The sequence below is a fragment of the Nannobrachium achirus genome, assembly GCF_963921795.1.
Source record: "Nannobrachium achirus genome assembly, chromosome: 15".
Taxonomy (NCBI): Eukaryota; Metazoa; Chordata; class Actinopteri; order Myctophiformes; family Myctophidae; genus Nannobrachium; species Nannobrachium achirus.
In genome coordinates this window covers 35,970,961-35,987,074 of record NC_137822.1, presented here as the reverse complement: position 1 = coordinate 35,987,074, position 16,114 = coordinate 35,970,961, and the positions used below count along the sequence as shown (strand labels likewise).

Genomic DNA, 16,114 nt, shown 5'->3' with positions numbered 1-16,114 from the left:
TTCTAGTTTTAACTCTTTTCTGTACACTCTTTTGGAAAACATCTTCCTCCTCGTATAATCATAATACCTGATAATCATGTTTTAGGGGGGGGGGGGGGGGGGGGGAATCATGTCACTGCATGTCTAATCTCTGTGATTGACTGTACCCTTGTAGTTTGGTCGTTGCACAGGACACCAGGGCGGATGGCCAGCATTTTTAACGCGCACACAAAGACAAAAACTAAGCTAAGAACTAGTCATTTCTTATATAAACATGGCGTGCACTTGACATCATTAAAATAGCGTACCGCCGGGAAATAAATCACCATTACCCCACTGGACTGTGGAGATGATCAGAGGAGCACAGTTTCTGCCATTAGAATTACCATAAGGACTGAAGGACTGAAAAATGGATAGAGTTTTTCAGTGAATGTGCAGCCAGTGAAAGAGTAGAGATTAACTCTGGTCTTCACGTCATAAAATGAAACCAGACCTTCCTCATAATCCACAAACAATCCCACTGCCTGGACCTCTTTTCTTAAAGGGAGGAGGACAGCGGGGCCAGCTAGAGCCCAGTACTCATTTCCATTCCTCAACGCTATAGACCAGTACCCATTGTTGGGGTTCAGTGTGACCGATCCCTTCCTGTTGATGGACTCTCTGACCACTCCTAAATCCCAGTCAGTCTTCCCTTTAACCTGAACCTCATAGTAAAACCTTCCTGAGGAGAAGCTTTGTTTACCTAAGACACAGGCACATGGAGAGAATCTCTCTTTGTCTTTGGGAGAATCTTCTTTATGTTTCCATAATGTACTTGTTTTCCATCTTCAGACAGGACGAGTTCACAGTGTGCTGTATCAGGGTCCAGAGTTACGTTCACTGCATACTGCTGGATCCTCCTCAGCTCAGCATCATGAAGCTTCTTCATCTCCTGACTGAATGTCTTCTCCAGCTGAGCCACAGCTGTCCTCACAGTGCCCACATATGACGACTGATGGACACTGACATTTGTCCAGTCCTTGGTAGGTGGAGGGGTGTTGATGGAGGAGATGTTCTGGAGGAGGTGCAGGTGGTCTTCAGTGTGTGAGATCTGCTTGAGCTCAGAGCTTCTCTTTTCTAACTCAGTGATTTCCTGTTGCAGCTTATTAATGAACACTTCAGCCTGTTTCTCTGTTGTTTTCTGCTTCTCTTCAATTACATCAACTAGCTCAGCCTGGCTTCTCTCAATACAGTTCACCAGAGCAGTGAAGACCTGCACACAGTCTGCTATCTCTCTGTCTGCAGCTGTCTTACTGAGCTCTACTGAGTGTTTGAACTCATGAATCTTCCGTTGTCTCTCCTGGATCATCTGCTGAACTTCAGCCTCTGTCTTTCCCAGCTCAACCTTCTTTCCTTCATACGCATCTTCCAGAGATACAATTTGATGTAACTTGTGGTCTGACTCAGTGCAGAACTGGCAGACACACATGTAGTCAGTCTTACAGAACAGCTCCAGGGGTTTGTCATGTTTCTTACACAAAAAGGCTTCCAGGTTCTTTACAGGGTCGATGAGTTTGTGTCGTTTTAATGCTGTGACTCTCTGATGGGGCTCCAGATGAGCCTCACAGTAGGAGATCTTACACGACAGGCAGGACTTCAGGGCTTTGAGTTTGGTCTCAGTGCAGACGTCACAACGGACTTCATCTGGTTTAGCAGCTTCTTCGTTTGGGTTGGACGTTTTTCTAAGCTGCATTGACATCCTGAACTGGTCAGCCATCTCAGAGAGCACTTTATTAACAGAGAATTCTGGTCTCTTGTTGAAGGTTTTGTTACATAGAGGACAGTGACACGCATCAGCGCTGTCCCAGTAATGTGTGATGCAGGTGTTGCAGTAGTTGTGTCCACACGAAGTGCTGATTGGATCAGTGAACACCTCCAGACAGATGGAGCACAGGAGCTGCTCTTCAGACAGGAGACTGCTGGCCGACGCCATTTCTACACACTGAGAATAAAAGTGAAAGAAATGTTGGAATTGGATGCTACTTCTCACACCTTTAAGGCACATTCCCACTCGACTAGATAAACAGGTAAAACATGTCTGTCTCCATTCAAGTGTATGGTAAGATACAGATAAAACATATCTGTCACAGATATTTTGCATATGTTTATCTGGCCCAGTGGAAATGGGCCTTTATAATTATCTCTGGTAGGCCGGCAATAATGAGAACAAATCAGTGTCATAGTGACGCTATAACAAGTCGCTTTATTGAATCATACAATAAAATAAAAACATTCCATGGATTCCTTGGATCCATGCCAAAACTCCCAACAGAGGCCAACATTTTCTGCCATTTAGCATTTTCTTCAAAATACACTTTTTTCTTCTGCTCCTGCAGATTTTGTCCAAAATTCACACAAAAATGGAGTCATGTGATCAAGATGTGTTATGTCAGATCACTGTTCTAGTTGTGAATGTGATATGGGTCATATTAACAGAGCACATTAATGTTGTTGACACATACAGTATTCTGTACTTCATGGAAACCTTTTGTTGATTGGACTGGAGAATTGAATATGTCAATTCCCTGCGTTCATGATGGTATTTTGTGTAAAATAGGCTGCTCCCGCAAACTCCTGAACGTAGCTAATCAGAATGGAAAATCTGACAGATGCAACTTGATTAAAACACCATAGAGAAAACGTGTACCAATTTGCATGGTTTGAACAAAATCTATAGGAGTAATATTTAAAAGAAATATATCTTCTGTACATACCTGTGTTGAAGTTGTCAGTATTTGTAGAAACGTTGTGTTGAAAGAAGGTCTTTAGAGTGTGTTTGCTGCCACCAAACTTGTTTCACTGTTTTACTTTCAATTCCCAAGATTCCAAGATTTGTGTCACTGACAAACGTCTTGTAGTTGTTAACCCCTCACTGCCTCCACCAGTGGTGGAAGAAGTACTCAGAATATTGACTTTGCTGTCTGTAAGTAGCAATACCACAATATAAACATACCTGCCTGTATGTTGTCAATGTGATATCAGTCCAACTTGTGATCCAGTAAACATGTATAATAGCGAAACACGGCACGCGGGGGTGTAGAACCAAATTCTGGGCCCTGCGTACAAGGATTCACTGCGGGCCCCCCATGAATGTTCTTATAGGGGGAGGAGGTTTAACCCATTTAGATTGGGAATGCATTTATTACTCATTATTTTTCTGCTTTAACTGTATTGAAAAATAGCAGATATACAAGCTCACAGCGAGCTTGTAGATCTGCTATTTTTGAAAAATCGTGAAAATGTGTGCAAGTCTTTGAATATTTAAAAAAACATAGGTTTTTTGAAAAACTTATGTTTCTATGTCAGTGGTGCTCAAACCTTTTCATGTGAAGGACCCCCAAAATTATATATATTTGGCCACGGACCCCCATCTCAAAATATTTCGTTACAGGGACCCCCCCAGAAGCAAAATTTGAGTTACAAATGTTTGCTTAAACAATACATAATATTCAAAGATTTGCTCACATTTTCACGACTTTTCAAAAATAGCAGATCTACAAGCTCACAGTGCGGCACCCAGTGCAGCCCCCCCCCTCCCCCCCCCCCCCCCCCCTTGTGACGCCCCTGTCAAGACTTAAGTGGTTATGAAGTGTGTAAACACTTCCTCCTACATGTCTGGTCAGACCGGTCCCTTCAGGTTTCTTGGAAAGGACTGTTTTGTAACACTTTAATTAAAGGTTGCCTCTATAATGCATTATAATCACATTTGTAATGCATTATACAATAATGGGCATTATAACACTCATTTTAATCATATAAATATCAGTAAGAAGCCCTAAGGGCGAAAAGCGACCTCGCCTTTAGGGGGCGAGGTTATAAACGTTGTTATAGACCAATTATTTGTTTACAAACATTGAGACTGAATGCACAGCTGACTGTATCATGTAATCAATTCCCAACAGATCCCCAAACCTGTTGTTTTGGGGAGCACTGGTTATTCAACCTCCTCTTGTGTGCTAGTGAGGTGCTCCCATGGGTGCGCCCTTATCGAGACATATATACTTCATTGCGCAACGGTGTTCCACGTCAAGAGTAGCTGATATACAAACTCACATCGCGTCACCAATGCAACCCTTCTGAGCTTGGAGGTCTGCGGCTCTGCGCGTGACACCGTCGCAGGACGGAGCATAATTAGGCTTCATGGACTGCAGCTGGGCGAGCAGTAGACGCTCTGGTGATCCAGTGGATCGGGTGGGTGATCAAGAGGAGCGCTCCCTCTGTTCTGATGACGGTGAATAGAGGTGGGGTTACCTCTACTGTTTTGAATCGCTATTATTGTTTACAATCAACAGAAACTAAGGATTATATATTTCAAGAGTGAGAATTTACAGTAAAAATCCTAAGCATTGTTCCTCCACACTGGGAGAAAAACGGCATCTGAAAGTTTGATGGAATGCATTTTTAAACACGAGTGCCATCCATTGCATCCTATGAACGGTGGGGTTCATTTGGTGCCGACCGGCGTGCGCATACTGGTTTATATCAATGTGACGTGGACCATTAAGGCATCTATAAGTTGTCATACATGATTATAAACATTTATAGTGTTATAATGCCCTTGTAAGTGCATTATAATGCAGTACTAATGCGATTATATATCGCATAGTATATACTTATATATATATATATATATATATATATATATATAAGTATTATAGAGGCGACCAATAAAAAATAAGTGTTACCGATTGTTTCATCCCCCCTTACCCTCCCCCCCATTTGTTCACTGCGCGTTGCCCAATTAGTGATATGTACTGTAGGACGTGACGTGTGTGTGTGTGAGAGTGAGAGAGAGAGAGAGAGAGAGAGAGAGAGAGAGAGAGAGAGAGAGAGATAGAGAGAGAGAGAGAGATCGAGAGAGAGAGAGAGAGAGACCGAGACCATGCACATTCCTAACTTTTGGTGTGTGCATGTGTCTCATCACTGCAACATTCCTAACTGTGATAGAGAGGGGTGTGTGTGTGTGGGGGGGGCGCTACAGATCCCATGGCCTGGAGGAACGGACCGTAACCCTGACAACACACAACAGGCTGTAGAGTTGAACATAGTCTGAGCGTTTCAGGCAAAAATCGTGCACTTTATGAAAGAAGCATGAAATTTGGCACACAGTTAGAACATGCCATATGGAACTTTTTTGGCTATAGGGGCATCGCAGATTTGTCTTGGGAAACTTGTGGGAGCCAATCAAAGTTGCTCTCATAGACTTTACTATAGAGTAAAATAATACTAAAAATAATATGCTTTAAGTAATATGTGAGGGGTTCGAGTTATGTGGGGGCCAATGGGGGCTTAGCTCCCATAGTTAAAGTCTGGGACCCCATAGTCAACAACCCCTGTGGGGTCTCTTTTTTTAAGTGTGTTTTTTTTTTTTTTCCTCGTTTTTTTATTTCATGTTCCATTGGAAGAATTTATATTATTTATGTTAACTAGATATACTAAATAAACATGTTAGACAGTAAGACTGAACAATGACATCACACCGTTTAATCCTACTATTAATTTTATTATTATAAATCAGGCGCATTTAATGTGGGGTGTGAGTCTTCCTTTACCGTCCGGGTTATAACACACTCGCTGCAATGGTTCCTACCTTTCTCCCATAGCCGAGGAGGCCCTGGATGCAGACCTACCCAGCTGCGTGGTCTCGCCATGGCCTGGGCATGGGGTAAGCTAGGAACCACTGCATCGAGTGTTTGTTCTAGCCACGGCCCGGACGGCAAAGGAAGGCGGACAGCAACAAACAACCAAACAACGCTGTCTTGTAAGCAAGACTGTAGCCTTAGTGTGCCTGTGCCCGTGACAATGTTTTTTTTTGTAAATAAATATGAACCCGACCCGCCTTGTTTTGAGAAAGAAAAATACCCATTTTAGCCGACTTTATGCTGCCAGAACGGGAACTTTTGGCTGGATGGCTCAGAGCTCAGATGGAGGAATTGGGAAGGCTGAGCAATAATGGTGAGTTAATATGAACAGAAAAGACTGCCTGGAGTTGTCAACATAGCCAATGTGAAGCCCCAAAGACACCCGAATTAATATTGTGAAAGGAAAAATATGATTTAATATAGGAAAATACACGTTTTAGCCGACTTTATACCCGAAAAATACCCGATTTAATATGATTTAATATAGGAAAGTACCCGTTTTAGACGACTTTATACGCGAAAAAATACCCGATTTAATATGATTTAATATAGGAAAATACCCGTTTTAGACGACTTTATACCCGAAAAATACCCGATTTCTTTGGCCCCCAGAGCTATGGGGGCCCTATTCTGGCGGCGCCGAAGGGCCCCCATAGCTCTCAGAGTATAACTCGAACACTGGGTCAAACTAGGTGTTTTTCGGGATTCTGAATCCAATGCAAGCATTTGTTTTGCACGAAAAACATTCCTTTCCGAGAAACGGCCGCCACAAAACTTTGAAAAGTGATGACTCATCACTAAACCATAGTTTTATGGGGTCCGTTTTTAGCCCAAGGGATGTTTTTCCTGCAAAACAAATGTTTGCATTGGATTCAGAATCCCCAAAAACACCTAGTTTGACCCCTTACATGCTACTTAAAGCATATGTATTTTTTGTATTATTTTACTCTATAAAGTCTATGAGAGCCCAACTTTAATTGGCTCCCACAAGTTTCCCAAGACAAATCTGCGATGCCCCAAGACAAATCTGCGATGCCCCTATAGCCAAAAATGTTCCATGTGGCATGTTCTAACTGTGTGCCAAATTTCATGCTTCTTTCATAAAGTGCACGATTACATCAAAATACTGCCCGAAACGCCTGGACTAACAGAAGTGGTGAAGAAAACGCTAATAAACTGCTTGCATTTTGGAAAAATGCAAATCGGGCTTCCTCACCGTCGTTATAATGCCAATGGTCAATGCCATGTGAAATTTGTGATCATTTGCTCAAGCGAGTGAATAGATAAACGTGGATAAGTGTGAGCGTTAGAGCGTTAGAGCGTGAGTGTGTGAGTGAGTGAGTTTGCTCATTTAATAGTTAGATGTGTACCCGTTCTGAATGGGTTAAGGTGTAGGCTATATATCTGTCTCTCTTTGCCACGACACTGATCTGTCTGACAACAGAGAGCAGGTGAGACATGCCCAGGAGTCACAACCAGGGGAGACAGGAGAGTTATGGCAGCGAGCCTGCCTGGAGATGAAGGTCACACCATATCGTTGTTGTCGGGTGAAACGTCGAAATAAAGCTACATTCTTTTTGCAAGTTCTTGACAGTGTATCAGTGTATCAGCCTTGTTTTAAATCCTCAGAGTAAATAAATACATTAAAAAACGTGCACTGTATGACATCACATAGGTACGAGTGTGTGTACGAGTGTCTTCGTGTGTGTGCATGGATGTGTTGTCTGTGTGTGCTTGCACCGTGCAAGCATGTGTGTTTGTAAGAGTGTACATGCATGCATTGTGTCCCGTATGTCTGCATGCCTGCGTATCCACGCATTGTGTGCATGCATGCATGCGTACGCGTGTGTGTGAGTGTGTGCATGTGCGTGTGCACGTGTATGTGTGTGCTTACATGTACAGTATGTTTGACAGACATGCCGTGTATTAAAAACCTCTCTGTCCTTTTTTTTCTTATGTGCACGTGTGTAATGTTTGCGTGGGCGTGTGTGTGTACACTGTCTGACAGACCATACCATGTTGTGTGTGTGTGTGTGTGTGTGTACTGTATGTGTGTGTGTGTGTGTGTGTGCTTGTGCGTGCGTGCGTGTGCGTGCATGCGCGTGCAGCCGTGCACGTGTGTGTGTGTTGGGGGAGTCGTGGGACTGATGGCGGTATAAAGGTCAGTGTTGAAATGCCAGCGGTCATTACAGCCACTGTAAAGGAGACTGCAGCTCCCAGGGACACATACAGTATATATTTCACTCCTATCCTATCCTATCCTATCCTATCCTATATATAAATGGCCTTTGTCAAAAGGCCTGTAAAAGTATTGGATGTGCAGGAAATTATCCCACATATGAGACGGCACTTCCATGAGGGTGAGAAAGTTAAAGGGATATTTTTACTTTCAAACACATTTTGCCACCATCGGTGTGTGAATGTGGGAAGTGAGAACGCTGACGTCGACTGTTCGCCGTTTCACTTCCCAATTTTGTATAAATGAATGGACCATTGTAAATCGCTTTGATTTCGCAACTTGCTTAATTTAAAAGTTGATAATGTGTGTTGAGGTGGAGGAATATTTTACGTATGTAATATTTTCATTGTAACCTCAGAGTACACCAGAGACATGCATAATACAGCCGATAAAACTGCATTCACTTTCAATATAATTCAGCACTATGTGTTTCAAGTTACCGTCTTCTCTTTATAGAAGTCAGTAGGCTATGTTCTTCTGGAAGAAAACTCCCCCACCTGAGTTAGACACACACACACCACACACAGGATTTTATAGAGCAGCACTCTTTCCATACCAACGATCGGATGGTTTTGTGGTTACTGAGCAGGCACGTGCACACATAGACATCAAAGGGGGCTTGAGCCCCTGCCCTTTTATCTGTCTTTAAAAAGTACCCTTTTGTTTTTACTATGGTGAAAGAAATGCAAATGCCCTCTTTCCATGCCATACCTGAAGGCAGCATTCAAGATAATTGCCATGTCCAAACTCTCCTTAACTTGAGTGCAGCATCTTATGTTGAAATAATTGCCCTCTCTGTGTAGAAATCCATGCCATTACGCCACATCTCCAGTATTGACTTGATTATGCTTAGTTCAGTGTGGTACCATGCACCGAAAATAGCCGACCTCCAAGCTCTCAACGCGTCGCAGCACAACGCGTTGAAAGCTTGGAGGTCTGCTATTTCTGATATTTCCACCAAAAGTCCCCTTGTCAGCCCCTATCTCTAACATTCTCTGCACGTCCCTGTTACTGAGAAACATAAAGGCTTCATCGACGTCAAACATCTTATAAAGAGGAAGAGGAAGTTAATCTACTGTCATACTTCTTCTGATTTATTTAAACAGTAGGACAGCTGAGAGAGAGAAAGTGTAGGAGAGACAGACAGTAAGACAGCTGAGAGGGAGATATAGTGTAGGGGAGACAGACAGTAGGACATCTAGCTGAGAGGGAGACAGTGTAGGAGAGACAGACAGTAGGACAGCTGAGAGGGAGACAGTGTAGGAGAGACAGACAGTAGGACAGCTAGCTGAGAGGGAGACAGTGTAGGAGAGACAGACAGTAGTCTCCTGGTCTTTGTGCTGAACAACAACATGGAAAAACAGGTACAGATGCTGTTGTTTTTCTGCAGTGTTTTTATGGCCTCTGTCCACACTCTGAAATGGATCATTGTACCCGTGGAACTGGGACAAGACGCCATCCTCAACTGTTCTCTGGGTGACCATGATGTCCTCTGGTACACAAAGCCACTACTGCGAGGAGGTCCGCTTCCCATCCTGAGAACGTTCAGTAACCGAACAGATGGTGCTTATTATTACAACGAGACTTTCAAAGACAGGTTCTCTGTGAAGCTGGGGAACCGTCTGTTCATTCACAAGGTGACGGTGGAAGACATGAGATTTTACTACTGCACCAATGTACCTGACACCTCCGAAATCTACCATCTCGTCTCTGGTGGTAAGCATGACAAGCTTCCTGACTTTACCAAGGACTTCCATTGTAAAAGAAATACCTTATTTGGGATGTTCCTTTTAGGCAGGGTGTTTAACTGTACTTGTACTGTACTACATCTCTATTGTATTGACTATACTTGTACTGTTCTCCATTTTTGTCTAATAAAAGAATCAATTAATCAATCAATCAAAAACCTTTCAAATATTCATTTGAATTTGAAACATTCTAAAACTCATCTAAATCCAGTAAACCTCACCTCTGATAATAGTAATCTCAAAGAATCAAAGAAGTACTGTAATTAGTCTGTCTTCCTGTGTGTGTGTGTGTGTGTGTGTGTGTGTGTGTGTGTGTGTGTGTGTGTGTGTGTGTGTGTGTGTGTGTGTGTGTGTGTGTGTGTGTGTGTGTGTGTGTGTGTGTGTGTGTGTGTGTGTGTGTGTGTGTGTGTGTGTGTGTGTGCGTGCGTGCGTGTGTTTGCGCGCGTGTGTGTCTCTCATGCAGAGCTGCCAACCAACGAGACCAAAGACTGTCAAAATGATTTCGCTGTTTGGCCGTTCGTGTCCCTGGCAGTCAACTTCATTGTGATCACATCACTAGCAGGTCTGTACAACTTATAACCAGGGGTGGACTGGGCATCTGGCATAATTATGCCCAGTGGGCCGACTATCCCCATGGAGTTATTTGAAATAATTGCAATTTAATAGAAACTGTTGCAGTAGGTTATCAGCAGGCATTACAGTTGGAATGTTGCTACTGTCACACAAAATTTGTGAAAATAACTGATCTACAAGCACACAACTAGTGAAAATAGCTGATCTACAAGCACACAACACCTTGTAGATCAGCTATTTTAAAAACAAACATAAAATAAAACGAACAGCTTTGGACATACAAGGTTTCCACCCGACAACAATATTTTATTTTACATAAATTATTTTTTATAATTTTCTTATAATTGTATCATTTTATTCATTGGTTTTCAATTAGAAACGCAAACGCATGCTGTCCATCTTAGTGGACAGGTCAAGAACTCACAAAAAATGTGTTTATTTTTATTTTTATAAAGACACATAAAAACACTTCGTAATCTTTTTTTAAACTCAGGTTAACATAATTCATGCATGAAAGAGCTAATATGACGTAACTTAATTACGTCATAGTTTGTCTTTGGCAGAAGATGAGTTTAACATTATTAATATACAGTACATCTATCTATAAATGCGACAAATCTCCATCTGTCTGCGTGTCTGTCTGTTTGTAATCCGCGTATCTCGAGAACCGTTCGTCCCACCGGCTTCAGATTCGGCGCGCGCGTTCCCCGCCGCCGCGCGGAGTGCAGTGCCGGGCCTCGACCCGACCCGACTCGCGGTTTTCCGAAACCGGCGCAAAACGTTCAGAATCTCCTTATGCTGAGCTGATTGTTGACATCAGGCTGTTCCGGAGGAAATCGGCGCAAGCGCTGACTCATTGTGACATCACTTCATAAAAGGCTCTGAGATCACGTACGCCACATGAGTCAACAAAAAATGCCATGGTTACGTATTCTGATGTTCCTATATGGGCATAAAAGGACACAGGCAAACAGGTCAAAACGGCTCTTATGACAACAGGTATAATGGGGTTTGCATTAAAGGGTGGGGCATTCATTCCCTATTTCAAATTCGGCACGCGCGTTCCCTGCCGCAGCAGGTAGTGCAGTGCCCGGCCTCGACCCGATCCGATACGCGATTTTCTGGAACCAGCACGAAAGGTTCGGATTCTGATGTCTGACATCAGGGTTTTCCGGAACCGGCACTGTGTCTGCATAGATCTCCATTTATGGGCATAAAATGGATGCAGACAGACAGATACAGATATCTCCATATATGAGCATAAATGGACACAGGCAAACAGATGGTCAAAGATCTCCATATATGGGCATAAAATGGACGCAAAAAGACAGATACAGATATCTCCATATATGGGCATAAATGGACACAGGCATACAGATGGTCAAAACGGGTCCTATGACAACAGGTATAATGGGGTTTACATTAAAGGGGGAACCAGCACTGTGTCTGCAGTCGGAGGCACAGACAGATACAGAGATCTCCATAATGGGCATAAAGGGACACAGACAAACAGATACAGAGATCTCCATATATGGACATGAAATGGATGCAGACAGACAGATACAGATATCTCCATATATGAGCATAAATACACAGGCACACAGATGGTCAATACAGGTCCTACAGAGATCTCCATATATGGGCATAAAATAGACGCAGACAGACAGATAACTCCATATATGGGCATAAATGGACACAGGCAAACAGATGGTCAAAACGGGTCCTACAGAGATCTCCATATATGGACATAAAATGGACGTAGACAGACAGATATCCCCATATATGGGCATAAATGGACACACGCAAACAGATGGTCAAAACAGATCCTATGACAACAGGTATAATGGGGTTTGCATTAAAGGGCGGGGCATTCATCCCCTATTTACATTGTTCCCGAGTTGCCCAGGGTGCCATATAAATGACTATAATATAAATGTGTGTGTGTGTGTGTGTGTGTGTGTGTGTGTGTGTGTGTGTGTGTGTGTGTGTGTGTGTGTGTGTGTGTGTGTGTGTGTGTGTGTGTGTGTGTGTGTGTGTGTGTGTGTTTTGTGTTTGAAGGTTTATATTATTCAGTCAGATGTCACAACAGACCCAGTCACCCTGTGTCCTGTGGAAACCCCTCCCACACTGACGGTAGTACACTACATACATGTTATCAACACTGTTATTAACACTCATACACGTTATACACATGTTATTAATCATTCACTGCCAAGAAAATATAGCCAACTAACCCCCAAATGGCAGCAATGTCTTTCGTACGTAAGTTTTTCGTAAGTAAGTAGTCACAGTATATTTATCTCAAGTAAGATCCAGTCCGATCTCGAACACGGACACGCTTCGGACTACGCTTCGGCGTCACCGCAAAAAAAAAAAAGAAGCTGTTTAAAGATGTTAAACCGTTCCAAAGATATATGCTATTAGCATGCTCGGATCGCAAAACAGGAAACAGAGATATCGGCGATTTCCTGCAAAATTTACATGGGAGCCAATGGAGCACCCAACCAACAGCCAGTTATGAGTCAGGCACCAAAAGGTCTAGTGGCGGCCCTTGTGTGAACATACACATGTTATTATATATAAACATATGCACGTGTTTCATATGATATATAATATTATATTGTATATTAATGTGTTATTTCTGTTGTTCTCAGGCATCCTATGAGAACGTTCCTCCAGATTCCACCTACCAGTTAGACTCCATCTACCAGACTCTCACCCCCTATATCACCAACCACTCTATTGTTACACCTACACACATATAACTCACACACACGCACAAATGCACGCACACACCGACACACAGACACATCTATCAGATAAACCAGCAAACTCACTCACTCACTCACACACTCACACACTCACGCTCTAACGCTCTAACGCTCACGCTTATCTACGTTTATCTATTCACTCGCTTCAGCAACTGATCCCAAAGTTCACATGGTATTGGCCATTAGCATTATACCAACGGTGACGGAGCCCGAATTTCATTTCTCCCAAATTAAAGCTGTTTATTAGCGTTTTCTTAGCCTGTTGTCAGGGTTACGGTCCGTTCCTCCAGGCCATGGGATCTGGAGCCCCACACACACACCCTTCTCTCTCACAGTTAGGAATGTGCATTCTCTCTCTGTCTCTCTGTCTCTCTGTCTCTCTCTCTCTCTCTCTCTCTCTCTCTCTCTCTCTCTCTCTCTCTCTCTCTCTCTCTCTCTCTCTCTCTCTCTCGCTTTCACCAGGTGCGTTTGATGTGTGTCTCATCTTCCAACGGGTATGAAAAAACTATGTTGAGCAAGCGCATTCATTCATCCCCATACTTCTATTCACCTACATTTCCTGTTAAATTATTTGTATCCATCATAAATATACACTCCTCCATGAGCTGCTCCTTACATTATGATGCTCCCACATATTCTCACGCACGCACCAGTTACAGTAACTTTCCCCACAACCCACACTCTGCACATATTTTGGAGCACCTATCTTCGAACGGGTAAGGTCTAGTTACTGTAAATGCTAGGATCATAATTGCTCATGGTCTATGGCACTGGTTCTCAACCCCCCAAAATAATCATATTTTTTACTGGGGACCCTCCACCCTGAAATAATCATATTTTTACTGGGGACCCTCCACCCTGACAAGCACTAAGAGTTGAACCATTACATTTTGTATAACACAGTTCTGTTGTGAAAATAGCAGATCTACATGCTCACAACGCCTCACAATGCGAGGCGTTGTGAGCATGTAGATTTGCTATTTTCACAGTTTCTGCCTCTGGATATTTGACAATTTTGCCAATGTTTATTTGTCATTTTATAGGTATTAAAAATACCTTAAATTGTCATTTTAGAAATGTGCAGGTATACACTTAAACTTGATGTTTGGTTTGTTTACTGTTGAGAGAGAAAACAATGTTGCACATTAAGTTAATCATCTGGGAACCCCCCAAAATAATTTGGGTCCCGACCTAAAGGTTGAGAACCACTGGTCTGTGGAATTGTAAATGTAGTCAATGCTGCAGCAGTGTTCATTTAATTTTTTTCAACCAACAGCCCTACATACTTTGTCACACGAAAACAAATAGTGAAAATAGCCGACCAACAAGCTCACGGTGCATCGTGGTGCCAAGCAAGCTCTGCATTAGTGAGCAGTGTCATTCTGCTGTACTGGTTTCTTTAGAGCAGTTTATATTCACCTGTTCAGTGCTCACTATATTGTAGTCAATCTAAGCTAAAAAAGGAGCATGACCCAAAAGAAACTGCAATATTAATCATTCAGGTTTTTTTTATGATCCTTAGGGTCATCCAAAACACATGTTAAAAATGTTCCAAAATATTCTTAGTGGATCAGGTTAAATTCAGGGGGTTCAAGTTTGGGTCCCTTCACTTACAATGCAGGAAAACATACTCCCAAAGAAGTCTTCTTTAAGTAGCATGTGAGGGGTCAGGGTTTTTCATGATTCTGAATCCATTGCAAGCATTTGTTTTGCACAAAAAACATTCCTTGGGGTAAAAATGGACCTCACAAAAGTGTGAAAAGTGATGCATCAAGATTTTTGTAGTTTTTCTTTTTTTCCCCCTTTATAGTAAGTGAAGGGACCCAAACTTGATCCACTATGAATATTTTGGAAGATTTTTAACATGGGTTTTGGATGGACCCAATGAGGATCATAAAAAACCTTGAACCATTACTATTGCAATTTCTTTTGGGTCAAACCTCAGATTGACTGGACTATTGATACATGTCCAGATGAAGACCAGCAGGTCCAAACATGTTGGCTTTTTAACCTTTTTGTAATGAATAAAGTGCCTTGTTTTTACGCCCGCCCTCTCCTCTTCAACTTTTTGGAGCTGTGTGCAGTAGAGCCCGACCGATATATCGGTCAATTCGATATATCGGTCGTTTTGGAGGTATCGGTATCGGTATCGGTATCGGTGAATTATTCCACCGATACCGATATTTCTTTTTTTTGACCCCATTAAATCTAGTAAACATGATTTCAATCGCGATTTTGCATGTTCCACCCCCCATACAACCCCATCTTTCATACAGGGCAGCCATCTTTGCTTACATAACATGAAACGTAAAACATAATGGCTATTTTCTCAAGAATGCCTGAACGGATTTCCAATCTGATTTTTTTGTTTGAAAGCTGTGAACAGCCTGCACAAACATGGTGCATGCTCTGTGCATGGGCGTGCATGATCTGTGCACTATAAATTACATGGAAGTCTATGGAGATTTATGGCAGGGAGAATCCAAAGAAGGCATATTTAATTGGCAGTAACTGAGTTAATTGTCTGTAACGTGTCTGCGGATAGAGCATGAAACCCTGAGTTATATAGGCCTATGTGTGGGCAATACCAGAATTATCCAGCAGAGTGCAGTATAATAGTCCAAGATGCAAGCCAACACTACTGGAGCTGCTGCCTCTCGTGTGTCGTTCACTCACCACATGCACTGTCTAACTCTGATTTTTCATGTTGCGGTGGAGGAAGGTGTGTAGGCCTATGTGAAAATCCACAGAGAAATATAGATGTCTGACTATAGACTATAGAACTTGTGTTGTTTAATTGCTTGGCAATGCATTTACGTTTGGATAAAAGACACATATTAATTCATAAACGAGACAAAACACAGCAGAACCCCCAAATTAAAAGAGTATTATTATCCAACAAGCAATAGAAATTGATAACTGCGACCAAACTTAAAGTTTGACATGAAAAGCACAAAAAAAGCAATAATCTGACCATTTATCCGAGGGGCGAGCTGTCAATTAAATGATCTTAAATGAATAATTTTTTTTTTTTACAAAACATCGGTATCGTATCGGTATCGGTGCTCTAGCACTCTCCAACATCGGATATCGGTATCGGTCGGAAAAAATGGTATCGGTCGG

The 16,114-nt window shown here is 42.4% G+C and overlaps 1 pseudogene across 1 annotated transcript; it reads right to left on the bottom strand.

Moving 5' to 3' along the window:
* Nucleotides 1-332: 332 nt before the first annotated feature.
* On the bottom strand, nt 333-1,951 carry LOC308299809 (zinc finger protein RFP-like; annotated as a pseudogene). The gene has a single exon. The product of its transcript is annotated as a zinc finger protein RFP-like (transcript).
* Between the last annotated feature and the right edge of the window lie 14,163 nt (nt 1,952-16,114).